The 16,703-nt window shown below is 44.7% G+C and overlaps 1 long non-coding RNA gene across 1 annotated transcript; it reads right to left on the reverse strand.

Moving 5' to 3' along the window:
- Positions 1-13,823: 13,823 nt before the first annotated feature.
- On the reverse strand, positions 13,824-16,498 carry LOC105709153 (uncharacterized). Its single transcript, XR_001105466.2, has 3 exons — positions 16,397-16,498; positions 15,715-15,912; positions 13,824-14,515 (listed from the first exon to the last, which is right to left on the reverse strand). It is a non-coding gene; the product is annotated as an uncharacterized LOC105709153 (long non-coding RNA).
- Between the last annotated feature and the right edge of the window lie 205 nt (positions 16,499-16,703).

Genomic DNA, 16,703 nt, shown 5'->3' on the forward strand with positions numbered 1-16,703 from the left:
GCCGTAGATAGGACATACTATTCAAACTCAAGGTCATGGGAGTGTCCTGAAAATGACCTAGGGTCAAATCCTCCTTTCTCCTCATGAGCTGGGTCCCCCTCTGAAAAATGAAGTTGATGACGCACCCACTTCACAAGGCCATTGCAAGGCCAGGATGAGAGAATATGTAGCTAGAGTGCTGTCGGGTACGAACCCGAGAAGGATTTAATGAACTCTGGGTGTTATTGTTAAGACTTTGCTTGATGATTAATATGAAATGTGAGAGTTCAGGACTCTAAAATTTGATATAGTTTAAGCAAAAGCTATTTGTTTGTAAATTTGTTTGGTTTTGGAGACGGGGTCTCACTCTTCCCTAGGCTGGAGTGCAGTGGTGTGATCATAGCTCACTGCAGTCTCAACCTCCTGGGCTCAAGTGATGCTCCCACCTCAGCCTCTTGAGAAGCTGGAACTAGAGGCATGCACCATGATGCCTGGCTAATTTTTAAAATATTGTATGGGTCTTGCCATGTTGCCCAGGCTGGTCTCAAACTCCTGGGCTAAAGCAGTCCTCCCTTGGCCTCCCACAGTGCTGGGATTACAGCACTAGCCACCACACCCAGCCAAACAAGAGCTGTTTGAATTTCATAAGGTAGTTGTGTGTATAGAGGACCCAGTGGGGTGGCTAATTTGAAAACTGGGTTTATAAATCAATTGTTTAACAGTGGTAAGTTCACTCTGTGTTTTGAGTGCTTTGCTATAGACGTGCCTGTATTTCAGAATCAAGTGTTGCTCTCAGCGCCTCTTACCAGTTAAAATGCACAGCAGCCATTTCTCCTGTTTCAAGAGACTTCCATGGACCTTTACTTGATGTATCTGGAAGAATCCCCACAAATGTGTCTCCAGAAACAACCACGCCTAGGCTGCTCTTTGCCAGCATAGCAGCCATCTTTACCAGCCTCCCTGCAGGGACTGGGAGCTCCAATCCCACTGCCCTTTCAGATTAGCTAAAGCTTTGCTGTTAGAACATTAACGTGTGAATGGAAAAGGTCATTCTGTAAAATATTGTCAGTAACACTGACTCTGAGCTCCATGTTCTTGTGCCTCTAGAAAACCACAGTTGCCCTTTTTCCATTCACGAACCAAAGGGTCTTTTTGTATGAAGAAGAGAAAGGAGGAAAAAACTAAAAAAGAAGGAAGAGAAAGTAAGGAGGAGGAGGGAAACGAAGCTTGCTTTAGTTTTCAAACGAGAGGACAGGCATATATGAAAGGCTGGGGATTTAAGCCTTCTCTCTGGGAGGTGTGAAAGCAACTGAAAGGAAAGAGTCACAACTTGTCTGGACACACGATCAGATAAAGCCAGGGTCCACCTCCAGCTTGCAAGTACCTGGCTGAAACATCCTGCAGGTCAGTAAAGATTATTAAGAAAGCCTGTCAGCAGAGCCAACTCATCAACTGTATAAGATGGTGGTTTTGATGTGGGAAGAGGTGAAGGTTTAAGAAGGCAGAAGGTTAAAGTCTCACTGGTTACCTAAGAGTTCCTTAAACCTAGAATAAAATCAAGATGTGCTGGCTAACGGCTCAAGAAATGAGCCTCCTCTGTAATTGTATAAAATAATTAAATAAAATAATGACAGAAATCTGAATGTGGATGATTGCATCAAAGTAGTGGGCAGTGAGACATTTGTTCTCCTTCGTTGACAATCCACTTGCATTCATGGCGACCTGGTCTTGACAGCACCTAGGGTTTTCTTAAAGGATCAGCGGGGAGAGGTCTGGAGTGTGGGTAGCCGTCACCAGGTGCCTTTCTTCTGAAACTGGCAGAATTGGTATGAAACAGTTGAATGAGAAGATCAAAATATTCGAATTCAGTGATGCATATCATTTTTTGCTGCTTGAACTTAGGGAAGATCATGGAAGAAGAAACTTGTGGATGGAGTCTGAAGGAACGCAGGTCTGGGAAGCAAATGCCTTTTGAACTGAGGCAAGGTGGCTCTGTGTATATCACAGACGGTAATCTGCCAATCTGCCCAGTGACAAGAAGCAAAACATGAGTTCTTGCATAATAAAAATAGCTGCAGCCAAAATTCTCAGGACTTCCTTCTTTTATGGAAATATAAAGAAACAAGTTGCAAAGTATCTTTATATACTACCTTTTGATATCCCACTTTTATTTGTCCAGTCAGTCTTTCAATGTTTTAAGTCCAAATGAAAATGTGGCCATTTGTCAAAGTGCCCCCCTTCACTCCACCTTTTCTTTTGTAATTCTATTCCTTTTCTTCAGGAAATTGCTGTGTATTGGTTTTCAAATATTTTGCGATGTACTTGTCCTGTCCGTAACTAGAATGGAGCTGTTTTCCTCACACCTGAGTTTCTGTTTCCACCTGCCTCAAAAGCTGTCTGAAGCAGGGCTCCACGCCCAGTTTTGTCTGACTTCCACCTGGAGCTCAGTTTCCTTTTGTTTCCTGGGGTTTCCCTTTATTGTTCCCCCTTAAGCCTTGCCTCCTTTTCCAGATTCTTCTTCCAGCCCTGATGGCTGTGTCTCAAGTGTCTGCAATAGGGAACATCACTTAGCTTTCATCTCTACTCATCCGAGTGCTGGTCGTGCCAGGGGAGGTGGTGGGTGCAGAACCCTGTAGGGGGCAGCTCTTTAGCCCTTTGGAGCCATGGTTCACACACCTCTTCTCCTCCATGTGCCTCCGGCCCTTTCCCCAGAAAGGTCTTAGTTAAGGCTATTAGCGTGACTGGCGATAATAATACCATTATACCGATAACGATGACACAAGTGGGCTCAGGAGGTAGGAGGCATGAGCAATTTGGATGAAAGGAGACAGAAAGAAAAACCTTCCCTGTGTAGATATGAGAGGACATGAGCCTTGGCCAGCAAAAGATCCTTGAGTTATTGAAATAAGCATGCGGAATCTCAAGTTGCAGGCCTGCGTAAATATGTGGCAATGTGCAGAGATCATGAGCAGACGCAAAGAGGCATTTATAACTGCATTGGATCGTTCCTTCGCTGAGGAGGAAAGCATGTTTAAATAGTAATCTTAAAAAGCTCTAGAGACTCCTTCCTGCCTCTTTAATTATTAGAGTCTTTGTGAGAGTGTAGAAGGTTGCCTTCTCTGACTATGTTAAATTTATAAATTTCACTGCTGGGAAACTTAAAGATTTGCCTCAGCCTTTAAGAAAGATAGCAGTGGGGATCATGTTGTGTTAGCATTTGCCTTTAAAATAAAATTCAACAAGTGCATGGGCATGTTTGGATTAGATGATGTTGTACCTGTATGATCTACTAAGAGTTTTTCATACAATTAAGGGAGAAGAGGATTAAGGCGGCTGGGGAGAGGGAAGTTCTGCCCTTTATTAGAGTGAGCATATAATTTATCTTCCACGCCTGTTCATCCTTTAAAACATTTTACGTTTCAGTAATTTCTAGCTCACAAAAAATAGGTAACTATGAAGCTCTCATGTATCTCCTTGACCCAGCGTGGTAAGATGAATAATAGCCCCCAGTGACATTCAGGTTCTAATTCCTGGATGTTCCCTTACACAGCTAAAGGGACTTTGCCAGTGTGCTTATGCCAAGAATCCCAAGATGGGGAGAATCTCTTGGACTATCAGGCTGGTCCCCAGATGTAGTAAAAGTGGCTTTATCAGCAGGTGGCAGAGGGAGATTTGTGACAGATGAGGAGAAGGCAATGTGGCCGCAGAGGCTGAGGTCAGATCGAGGCATCCGGAAGATGGAGGAAGGGCCCATAACTCAAGGAATGCTAGAGCCATTCGACACTGAAAAGGCAGGAAAACAGAGTCTCCCCTTCATGCCTCCAGAAGGCAGTCCAGCCCTGCTGACCCTTGGCTTTAGTCCACTGAAATAGACTTTAGACTTCTGACCTCAAGAGTCATAAGAGAATACATCTATGGCTGGGCGCAGTGGCTCACGCCTATAATCCCAGCACTTTGGGAGGCCAAGGTGGACGGATCGCCTGGGGTCAGGAGTTTGAGACCAGCCTGACCAACATGACGAAACCCTGCCTTTACTAATAATGCGAAAATTAGCCGCGTGTGGTGGCCTGTGCCTGTAGCTACTCAGGAGGCTGATGCAGGATAATCACTTGAACCCGGGAGGCAGAGGTTGGAGTGAGCCGAGATTGTGCCACTGCACTCCAGCCTGGGTGACAGAGTGAAACTGTGCCTCAAAAAGAAGAGAAAGAGAATGTATTTATTTTAAACTACTACATAGGTGGTGATTTGTCACAGCAGCAGAAGGAAACTAATAAACCCAGATTCTCCAATTTATAATGTTTTGCTTCATTCTCTTGTTCTTTCTCCTCTTCTGTGCATTTTATTATTATCACTATCATCATAAAATTATTATTATTACAAACCATTGGAGCGTTGTAAGCCTGGATGTTTTCCATAGTGAAAGGAGGAATGGCAATAAGAATAAGCCAGGACTGTCCTAGGAAAACCAGGATCTTGGTCACCCCCGACACTATTCTTGGATTTCTACTGCCAGGGCCAACAGAGACCTTGTCCCAGCTGCATGGACCCCCATTCCAAGTTCAGCTAGCCCAGGGCCCTGCACCTTTCCCTCGTGGGAGCTGCAAGCACACGCACTCCTCAGCCCGCATTGGGTAAGTCTCTACACAGCTCTAGGCTCTGGCCCGGGCCGCACACTCCAGCCTGATTTTGCATCATTTCGTGTGGGTGTTTTGGTTTTCTGAACAATCCAGCTCCCTCTCTCCGCAGTCTCCCACTCACCCCTGCTCCTCTACCTAGCTGGCTAACATCTCCTCACCCCCGGGCCTAACCCTAGATTTCGTTCCCACGCGGAACGCCCTCCTCTGCACCCGTGGTTCCCTCCCCCACTAGCACAGGGCGCGGCTCCCCCTGCTTTCTGCATCCTCGTCCCCTCGTGCTTTTTGTGTGTAACGTCTACCACAATTGCAATGGCTTGGTCATTTGTGTGCGTGGCATGCTGGTGAGACGGAATTTTTAAAAACTGCCGAGCTCCTGAGAATCTGAGAGTGGGCAGCAGGCCGCTGTGAAGCAGATCTTCCTAATTACGGGACAAACATCGTTGGACTTCCTTCCGTTTGCCGTGTGGAGGTGGAGCAAGCAACCTCCTTGATTGGGCAAGTGAGAGGAGCTGACTCCCTTAATCGTCTCTGCATTTGCTTTTTCTCTGTCTTCACAAAGGCTGTTCTTCTCTTGGGAATCTATAACGCTGGGGAAAGGAGGCAGGGTTTGCCATAAGGAACACAAGGATTTTTTGAGAGGGAAGAAACGAAGACCCTTACAACAGCCCCTGTTTTTAAGTGAGAGACCTTGGAGTGAGCCCCGGTGGCCCCAGCGGAGTTCTGCTCGTGGGAGTAAGAACCCAGGCCCCCAGGAAGGTGGGAGATACTGGGCTGGCATAATTTTAAAAAATCACCAGTCACAGTTTGGCCTGAAACTGGAGCCATGCCTGGACCCGGCCACCTGGACCTGGATTCATGCTTGGGGAATCAATGGCTGGGTGCATGAGTATGAAATAAGAGAGCTATTGTGACCTTGGGGTCCAAGGCCTGGGGCTCACCGCACGGGAGAGGCTCATGCGAGACTCTGTGGGTAAAACTGCATGTGGGGGCCGACGTGTTTAACTGGGAAATGTGAGCGGTACAGTACATTTTTACCCCCACCTGGTAAAGTAGCTCATACCAGATAGATGTGTGTGCTCGCACAACAGACTGAACTTATCTTCCAGGCGGCGGCTGTCCTTACTTGTTTGAGACACCTCCTAGTCCTGGTGGGTGATCTAGGGAAGATGCTTTGTTGAATGAATGAACGAAATAACATTTACCAAGTTGAAAATATCAATTCAAGCAGCAGCTTCTCCACTAGACTTCGCAACTAACCTCACTATCTGCATTCGGTTTAGTAAATAGGCAGGAAATCTGTCCATCTCTGTGTGTGTGTGTGTGTGTGTGTGTGTGTGTATTTATATACTAGAGTCTACACGTATACAAATACCTGTTTCCAGTATTATTTTGAAGTCCTGAATATTTTCACTGTTTTTCTTCTGTCAACTTGACCTACATCCCTATCAGACTGCCAGTTCCTTAATGAGGCCATGCTGCTCTTTTTTTTTTTTTTTAAATTGCACTGCTTCACAACATTTTCAAGTAAAAATCTCTTATTGTAATGTAAAAACTAAAAATCCAAGACCTCACCTCCCTCCCTTTCCGTAGGAACTGTCTTGTGTCCTTTAAGAAAATAAATGCAAGCTTCTGAAGTTGCAAGGGGTTCATGGTTCATTGCTTGGGAAGCACCGTTTCAGGGGAATACCTTGCAGAATTCTCTATTTTGGGACCGCTCTTCACGTGAGAAAGCTTGGCAACAGCTTCCATAATGTAATGTTGGCTGCGTGGGAACTCCACCCCCAATATCTTCTTTTTAGCTGGGAAGAAATCTTTCACTCCATAATTAGAAAGAAAAAAAAATGTCCCTAGCCTACATTTGCTCCCTGTTGTAGATGAGTGCTTTGCCGTGCTGGCATGATGGGAGTCGCCTGTTGGTGAGCACGGGGGTGACCCCTTCATGAACGAGATATTGAAGACCCAGAGAGAAAAACAGTGAGCTGAGAAAAGAAACTGGATGTTGCCGCCGACGGAGTTCACCAGGTTCACAGTCCTGAGTGGGGTGAGGGCTGTTTCTCCCACGCCGAATGCTTCATAATTGCTTTTGCTGGACTGACACGGAAGTTTGCATCAAATAGGCTTATTTAGTAAGAACTGACCTTGATCTTTTTCCAGGACCACAATGGAAATTTTCAATAGGAAAAAGTCTGTTTAAGAAATATACTTTGTAAACATTAAATCAAATTCATCAAAAGTTTCTTTTATTTGTGTGCAGCTTTGCACAATAAATTCCATCTGGGAAAAGCCACATTGTCTGGAGGTGGGAGTGAATTTCTTCTATTTTCTTCCCAGGAAAGTCTGTGAAATCACCAATCTCTGGTTCTCTTCACCAGGAACATTAAACTTCAAGAAGCGTCTGGGGGAGGTGGGGCTCCCGTAATGAATATTTGGCAGTTTCTGCGCGAGTATTCAACATTTAACACCATGAACCCACTTTTTAGCCAGAGAGAGCCTACCGGGAAGTACAGAGTTCTGAAGCATGTCAGTGATCTAAAGTTAATGTTTACACCTTGCAATAGCGTTTAATTCTCCATATATGTCATCAGGAAGTGCTAGCCCTTGAGGGTGGGTTACATTCCTTTCACCCACACAAAGGGCACTTCGGGTGGGAGGAGGATCATGAAGGAGAGTCCAGGAAGCGCGGCCTCTTCAAGGAGAAACCCCGCGTAAAACAAAAGAAAACGCAGCAATCCCAAAGCGCTGTTGTCAGCGAAGCCGCAAGGACCAGGTGCTGTTTCTTGGGTCTTATTTGCACTGCGTATTGGTAAAGAGAGGACTACGGAGTTGCAGCGATTCCAAGTCATTCTTTTAGACTCATTTTGTTTTTCCAGTGACAAAAATATTCACGTCCATATCCAAATTCACACATGGAATCCAGAAATTCACTGGAGCTTGAGACAGATGCTCTATGGTAATAGTCAGGCCTCCAATCGTGGAAGGGCCGAACATCTCTTTAGCGCAGGAAAGGTTTCGTGGTAGCTGAGGCAGGAGCTGTGTTGCGTCCCTCCATTCCTCTTCTTCTCTCTGATCCCAGACACAGCCTCCCCATCCTGTGAGGGTACTTACCAGAGGCCTGATCATTGCCACTTCTAAAGCCCCTGCCCTCCGTTTAGCCCCGGAGTCTTAAGAGATGGAATGTGCTATTTCCATATGAATCCCAGTCTCTGAAATATTCTATCAACGCTGCAGGAGATGTTTCCCAAGCAGGTAACCTTGTGCCCAGCCACCTTATCCTCAAGTGACCAAGCCAAGGTCTTGGTGACTGACCACTCCCAAGTCAGCCGTCCTGCAGTTGACCTGCAGCCAATGAGGGCCAGGGCTTAGACCCACAGGGTGGCTGAACAACTGGGCCCTTGTTCAGGGACTGTGACCTACTCAGTGACCTACGGGGAGGGACTTAGGAGTTTTACAACATGCAATAAACACCCAGAGAATGCCTCAGACTTCACAAGCCCCGTTTATGTGCAACCGTTTTTTGTTCTTTAAAAAGTTTTTTTTTATTATTACACATAATAGATGTACATATTTTCAGGGCACATGTGATAATTGAATACATTCATATAATTTGTAAAGATCAAATCAGTGTAATTGGGATATCCATCACCTTAAATTGTCTTTTCTTTATGCTAGGAACATTCTAATTATTCTCTTCTAGCTATTTTGAAATATACAATAAATTAGTATTAACTAACTGTAGTTAACCTACAGAGATCACTTTTCTTTGAAAACATTTTCTTGACTTTTCTGTGTGTTTTATCTATTGTTGCATATTAATCTATGTCAAAATGTAGTGGTTCAAAGTCACATCTCCAGATTCTATGGGTCAGGAATCCAGGCAGGATCAGAACCTCTTCTCCCCTGTGTTCTCAGCGGGGCTGACTGCTTCACTGCATTCAGCTGAGTGCTGAGCAGAGCTGGAAGGTTCAAGCAGGCCTCACATATCTGGCATCTCAGTGCCCCTCTTTGTGTAGCCAGCTTGGACTTCTCACAGCTTGGTGGTTTTCTGGGTAGTCAGGCTTCCTGCATGGTGACTGGCTTCTGAGTGGGACACAGAAGCCTTAAAGTCTAGGCTTGGAACAGGTCCAACTTCACTACTGCCACATTTCACTATTGAAAGCAAGGTATGAGGCCCATTGAAATACAAGGGAGGAGAAAAAAGGCCCCAGCTCTGGTCATGGGGCGCAGCATGTACACAAAGAGAGGTAAGGAATTGACGGCTGCCATCTTGGTGGACCAGCTACCACCCAGGGTGTTTGTGCAACAATAAACCTCGCCATCCAAGGTTTCGTGAGCACGTCTCTATTCCTTGCAATCGGACAGTGTCTGTCAAAGCCATCGGCTCCCTTAGCTGGTCATCCCTCTTCATGACTGACACCTGTTCACTGGAGCCCTAATACATGCAAAGATTTTGGGGAGGATCTGCCAGCCAGAAAAAGATCATGCTCTAGTTGGGGACACATGAGTACAAAGATTTAAAAAATTATGTGAGCTAGCTTTTGAACAACAAAGCCTCAAAGTAGGAAAGAAATGAACAAAAAGGATGAGAATGAATTGAAAAGATATAAAAGAGGAAAGCTGGTGAAAGCTTTCCGAGAGAAAGCTAGGAGGATATCTCATTGTTTATCTAATGTGTATTAGGGAAAGCTCTTTTTGAATTGCTTTTCAAGAGAATGAATTTCTTCAGAGACCGAGGAGATAGGACTCATTTCTTTTGAGGCTGATCAATACGAGTCTCATAGATTCAATCACTTGCTGATTCTTGGTTCAGAGAACGGTTCAGAGTGCTGGCCCTATTCTGAGCAGTGGGGACCCCCTGTGAGTAATACAAGATGTAACCGGTCCATTCTCACACATTGCATTGTAAGTTCTGAAGGAGGGCACTTTTCTTCTGTTATGGACTTGGCTGAATCAATGGAAACTCCATACGCTTTGTCTTCATTCTTCTTTCCTCGCCATTTCCTGCAACATCCCAGATACACAAACCCACAGCCCACATAACAGCCCTGTGCCACCCACCAGGGGGAGATGAAAACAGCTCTGATGACACACTCCCCCGGCTCCTTCCCCCTCTCACCCCTGGGCTCACTTGTCACCAGCTACTTCCAGCTGAAATGCATGGTGCCTCTCAGCAGGTGAGTTCTTCTGTCTTTATCTGAGGGTGAGGGCTTTTTGGTTTATTTTGTTTTTGTTTTGAAGACCAGCTCCCGTCTGGTGGCCATATGTAGCCATCTGGGCTTCCCATAAACCACCATAATGACAAGGCAGGACTCATCATATCATTTTCGTTTTCCATCGATGGGCTAATTTGAATTTAAGATATGCTGTGTTCAGTGTGTTCAGAAGATGGGACCCTCAAACCAAGTTAATATACTATTAGATTTTTCTGCCATTCATCCAGTCCGGGAGATCTTTCTGCTCCGGACCCTTTCAGCACCTCCTTGTCCCTGCGGCCCTAATTTGGGGGTAAGACTTGGCTCCCTCCAGGCTGTCTATCAATCATTTTTGCTCCTTATGCAAACACAGACAGTTTTGTCATTATTTTAAAAATAAGTGCTTTCAAAGGAGGCTGGGAACCAGTTTCTCTTGTTCTGCTCTATAGCCATTTTTACTTGTAGCAGCGATAACAAGCCATACCTACTGTTTTTCAGTGTGGTAATGTGGGTCTCTCCCTGATATAAACAACTCACCTCTTGGCCTTGTAGTTTACTCGCTGGGGAGCATGATTATTTTCTTTATAGCCTTGTAAAATAGCTTGCCTGTCACATTATAGCTTAATTGGGAAGACAAAATAATAAATAATTTAAAACAAGGAAAATTGCCGTCTATATGGGGAGCTGAATGAAAACATGGCCCGGCACACGTCCCTCCGGTGTCACTCAAGGGTTCCAGAACGCAGGGCTTTAAATCATACTTGGCATCAAGCACGCCTTTGAAACTTTTCTGAACTTGTTTTTGCCCCCAATTTCCAAATAAAAATGGTTCAAATTATTTTGTTTTTTTCCAGAGCAGACTGAACCTTTCTTGTCATCAAATTCATTCAGCGGAAAGGATGTTAATATCACTCACTCTCACTGCACCTCTGTTGACCCATCTGTAAAAAGGGGACAGAATGGTAACTGCATGTCTGGGCGACGGAAAGACCGGCAGGAGGAAATCCAGCGAAGTGCTGAACAGAAGGCCTGGCACAGAGTAAAGACTGCAGAAATGTGAAGAATAGAGAAAGTCTGGTGCTTTTTCACAAACAGAAACATTCGGATGCAGATAGAACCAATGCCCTTCCCTGGAAAGATGGGTTTGGCCACTTGAAGAGCTTACCTCTAGGGAAAGGAAGAAAGGGTCTGCAGTGGGATGTGGTGCCCTTCTCGTTATTTACTCTGTGATGGCTAATTTCATGTATCAACTAAAATTATGGGTAGGCTATGGTGCCCAGCTGTTTTGTCAAACTCTAGTCCACATATTGCTGTGAAGGAATTTTTAAGATGTGATTAACAATTACAGTCAGTTGGCTTTAAGAAAAGCAGATTACCCTTTACAAGCTAGGCCCCTTCCCATCAGTTGAAGGCCTTAGGAGCGAACACCTATGTTTCCTGAAGGTAAGGAATTTTGCCTTGAGACTGCAGCATAAAAACCCTGCTTGAGTTCCTAGCCTGCTGGCTGTCCTTCAGATTTGGTCTCAGGACTGCAATATCAACACTTAGCTGAATTTCCAGCCTGCTGGCTTGCTCTACAGATTTCAGATTTCCAGCCCCCACAATCCCATGAGCCAATTCTTTAAAATACATCTCTCTGTGTACATAGATATGGATATAGCTATAGATATACAGGTACATCCTATTGGTTCTATTTGTCTGAAGAATCTTGACTAATCCACTATGCTTTTGTTCTATTTGAATTTATTTTCTAACCATATACATGTATTATTTTTTCAGAAAAGAAGATATTGGATTTCAGCACGTAGACAGATGTAGGGCAAACTTTTTGATGCCTCCTCATTCAATCTCTGAGCCATGCAATCATGGGGACTGCTAGCCACGCAGACAGTTGAGAAACCACTGGAGAATGTCACCTTGTGGCTTCCGGCCAGGCATGTGCTAACTAGACTCCAATTCCAAGAGTTGCTGTGGGCTTCCAAATTGTGTCCGTTGTCAAAATCTAAAGTACCTTTTAGTGATAATCTGGGACCTATCATATATCATCAGGAAATCATTAAATTGCTGTAGTGGAATATGTGATATTGTCTATACAAGCACTTAATCTTTTGAAGTGCAGAGACGACTTTGGGGTATCCTAAGCAACTGTTTAATCTGAATCATGAGTAGGGGTAAATCTAGCCACTCCAGTAGCTATCTCATCCTGGCAAATTCCCCACCTTTCTGGGCCTCATTTCTTCTTGAAAATGAGAAAGAGAGAAGTAAATTGCCTTTTAAATTTACTCTCAAGTGCCACAAAGTGAAAAGCCCCATGAATATTGCACTGCTTGTTTCAGCTGCTGTTATACGCCCTTTGCAGCCAAAAGCAACACTTTTCCTAGGAGCTTAGACTGACAGGACTCATTGTGCTGAAGACAGTGGAATGATGGCTTCAGTCCCTGGTTCTACTGTTTCTACTGAGCCTGAAGAGAGGTTGAGGTGGTTTAACCAGCAATGGTTCATTAATCCAACATTAAGTGGGAAACCAGAAAGAGCCCTAAGGTTGGGGAGCTTAGAAAAATGCCAAAATGTTGAACACGAGCAAAGTACAGATTAAGAGGAAAGCTTTATGCAAGAGGAACATGGATTTCTAGACATCAAATCCCAGCATCATGCATAATTGGTCCGTGCCTTGATCTGATGACACTTTGCTGATGGACACCATTATGTTGGAATCTACGGTAAGGCTCCTACTTCAATTCTGTGGCTGTTTTGTTTTAGGCACTTGCATGCATTACCTTACTGAATCTTTACAACCAAGCTATGAAGTGGTATTATTTTCCCATGTTTTCTCAAGTGATGATAGGTACTGAGGATCGGATTGTCAAGTACCTTTCCTAGAGTCAGAATATTAAACTGCTAAGTGGTGGAGCTAAGATTCTGTTTTTCTGTAACTCTAAAAACCCATTGATAATCCTTTGTACAGTTGTGTTATGAATGACTGAAAAAAAATGAATGAGTGAATGCATATTTTGATTAGCTGGTTTGACAATTTACAGCAATACATTACCCCATTCTTTGTATAACACATTTTGCAATAATTTTCAGAACTGTACTTACATGGATCAGGAGGTACTCCCCAAACTGGAGCTTTGGTACTTTAGGTTCTCTGAGTCCGGAAAGCATGCAGAGCCAATCTGTCACTTTGAGTCTGAGAATTTGGCCAAATGAGGGGTGTTGTCAGAGACATCACAGGGCTACCCATACGTAAATGTTCATTACTCTAAATTCTTTCTTTTGGGAATTGATGGTGAAAATCTCCGCCGAAGTGTCAAGCTGTCACGCTGGGTAGATGAGATAAGTCACACACACACTTGCATCACTGCAATTGTCTCATGTTTAGTCATGCATGCTTGTTTTTAGGAATAGTTATTTGACGAAAGAATTCATGACCACAGGGCCTAATGCAGGAGTAGGCAAGCAGAGGCTGAGGCACTGGAAACAGAGGGACCACGTGAATGTACCACGGAGAAAAACCAAAGCACTCCCAACTCTCTCCCGGACCCAACATCCTCCTCCTCTTCTACTGAGAAAGCCTCTTTCTGAGAGATAGAGGAGGGACGTTGTCTCTAAAGAGTCATTGTTAAATTATGCATTTTTCCTAGAACAACACAGCATTGTGAGGAGTGAGTTGAACAGCGTCTTAGTCTGTTTTGTGCTGCTGTAACAGAATATCTGAAATTAGGTAATTTACAATGAGCAGGAATGTATTGGCTCATAGTCCTGGAGGCTGGGAAGGCCAATAGTATGGTGCTGACATCTGGCGAGAGCCTTCTTGCTGTACCATCACATGGAAGAAGGTGAGAAGGTAAGAGAGAGCAGAGGGGGCTAAACTCACCCTTTTATGCCAGCACCAATCCCACCCATGAGGACGGGGCCCGCATGGCCTTGTTACCTCTTAAAAGTCCCACTTTTTAATATGACTTAAATTTCAACATGAATTTGGAAGGGGACACACATTCAAACCATAGCAGGCACCTTCCATTCTAGACTTTTGTTAGCATGGATTATTTTACCGAATTATATTATAGAATTGTACAGAGAAAAGGGCCCTAATGATTAACTGGGTACAGTGTTGTGGGTGGAGCAGAAGAGCTGGGCAGCAGCAGAGAGCAGCATCGGGCCAGGTCCAGTACCCTGGTTGGGTGCTGGGCAATAGTAGCCTAGAATATGCTCAGATCCTTGGGCTTTTCCAAACGGGAAACCAGGACATTCAATACTTTGGATATTTTCAGGGGAGGGGCAAAATTAGACAAATATGTTAAAAATTTGAACTTGATATCAATTAGAAGCATAGTCATCCTAGTTTTGAAAAACTTCAATTGAAATCATTCAGGTTTTTAAAAAAGCTCTGGAAATACATTTTCTAAATGAAATACGAGTTGGATGTAATACAGAAATGGTAACCACATGCCTCATCTCTTCCCATCTGCTGGGTTTTCTGCAGCGTGATGTGGTACAAGGGAGCCTGGAAAAAAAAGTCTTGGGTCATGAGTCCCCCACTCACTTGCTGTGTGGTCATGGGCAAGTTTATTTCTCTGAGGCTCGATGCCCTCATCTGTAAAATGAGGAGAGCGGAATGGATGATTTTTCAGCTTCTTTCTAGGTCTGAAATTCTGTGCTTCTTTCAGGAGTTTTTTTTGTTTGTTTGTTTGCTTTGTCCTCTGCATTCTATTTCAATAGGAAAAGGGGAAGAGGAAAAGCAGAAAGAAAGAGCAAAAAATAAATAAAAGAGATCCAAATATTAAATAAGCCTCAATCAAGTATCAAGCACCATAGAATTAATAATCAGAAATTACTAATTTCTGATTAATAAATTACATTTCTTAATCCTGATCATAAACATAGGAAATACACAGTGTTATTGGCATCATTTTACAGGTGTGGACTCCAAGGCTGAACATTTGACCAAGGTTAAGTAGATGTCTTCATCTATTTGGGCAGTGACGGCAGAACACTTTGAAGTGGATGACTCAGGAAAAACAAACTTCTTTTTCCTAATTCTGGAGGCTGGAAGCCCATGATCAGGGTATTAGAACAATTGGAAGGGCTCACAGTCTGGCTCACAGGTGGCCTTCTCACTGTGTTCTACACTTCACAGGGTGGCTGGTGCAAGGGGACTCTCTGGGGCCTCTTTTTTTTTTAAATTTATTTATTTTACTTTAGGTGCATACTATATCTGGCATTTCTCCCCATGTTATCCCTCCCCACCCCCCCACCACCCGCTGTCTCTCCCCTACCCCCCCAACTGCCCCCAGTGTGTGATGCTCCTCTCCCTGAGTCCACGTGTTCTCATTGTTCAACACTCACCTATGAGTGAGAACATGCGGTGTCTGGCTTTCTGTTCTCATGTCAGTTTGCTGAGAATGATGGTTTCCAGATTCATCCAAGTCCCTACAAAGGACACGAACTCATCATTTTTTATGGCTGCATAGTATTCCATGGTGTATATGTACCACATTTTCTTTGTCCAGTCTATCATTGATGGGTATTTGGGTTGGTTCCAGGTCTTTGCTATTGTACACAGGGCTTTGGGCACTTATCTGATATGAATGCTCTGCCCTCATGAGCCACTCACCTCCCAAAGGTCCCACCTATTAATACGATCCCATTGGCCATTAGGTCTTAGCATATGAATTTGGGTGGAGGACATAAACATTCATGCTATAGCAGTAGTCAAGGTGATCATTTAAACACAAATCAGGGTGACTTCAGAATGCGTCTTCTTTCCCATGCTCAGTCTTTCTACGCTGCCACACTGTCTCCCGAAAGGAGCAGACAAAAGAGGAATTAAGTTAGACAGCGGGAGTGGAGCGGGAAGAAGAGATGTAGAAAGATCAGAGCAGACACGTGTGACCCGGGCTACTCACAGTGATGCCTGCCATTGCCACACAGACACCTCCCACACGATGGCCTTAACCTTGGTTCTCACCCACTGTGTGGGAAAGCTGCCTCATGCTCCCCACTGGCAACGGGGGTTCAGAGAAGCATGCATGCTGGGTCCAGCAGCGTCCACCAGGGACGCACGTGGAGTTTATAACCATGTTTGGGTATCTCTGCTGTCTTAGCTGGAGAAGGTTTGGAGACACAGCAAGGGAGACAGATGGATTAGGGAAGTGGAGAAGGACCAGGCAAGTATTTATTTCTCTACTGCTCTCCGTTACCTGTCTTTAAAACTAATACTGCTAGAACTATTCTAAGGAGCATAAGGATTACAGGCACACGCAGCACCACGCCTGGTTAATTTTTATATTTTTAGTAGACACAGGGTTTCAACATGTTGGTCAGGCTGGTCTCGAACTCCTGGCCATGTGAGCCACCCACCTTGGCCTCCCAAAGTGCTGGGATTCCAGGCGTGAGCCACCCTGCCCAGTCTCACATTTGCCTTTCTTTAAGGCCATTGTTTAGGACTCCAGTGAGACATGAGATGAGATGTCAGGGGAAAAGGTGAGGGAATTGCGGGCGAGGGTGGAGAAGGGGGTCGGCAAGGTTTGAAGATGTTGGAGGATTAGAGTCACCACATTAATCCTGTGCACATGGCACGTCCATCACTTCACGCTGTGGTCTTTCGTAGGTCTTGGTTCCCTGGGTTTGGGGAGATGAGTCCCCTTGGCTGAGCCATTTCTAGCAGGACTGGAGGATTTCTGCAGGAAGTGGTTGCCGGTGAGTCAGGACTTGGCGCTCATCCCTCTGAGTCAGTAATGAGCCGATTTCTCAGGGGGTTAGGAACAAGTGGAGGTGGAGTGTTAAATAAGTGGTAAACCCGACCGTGAACTCTCACGGTACCTTCTCTCAGGGCAAGGAGGTTAATGCCAGTGTGTTTCCTCAGTCCCAATTTGGATCATTATATTTTTAATTA

The sequence above is a fragment of the Aotus nancymaae genome, unplaced genomic scaffold (assembly GCF_030222135.1).
Source record: "Aotus nancymaae isolate 86718 unplaced genomic scaffold, 86718_ANA_hifiasm-v0.15.2.pri h1tg000044l, whole genome shotgun sequence".
Taxonomy (NCBI): domain Eukaryota; kingdom Metazoa; phylum Chordata; class Mammalia; order Primates; family Aotidae; genus Aotus; species Aotus nancymaae.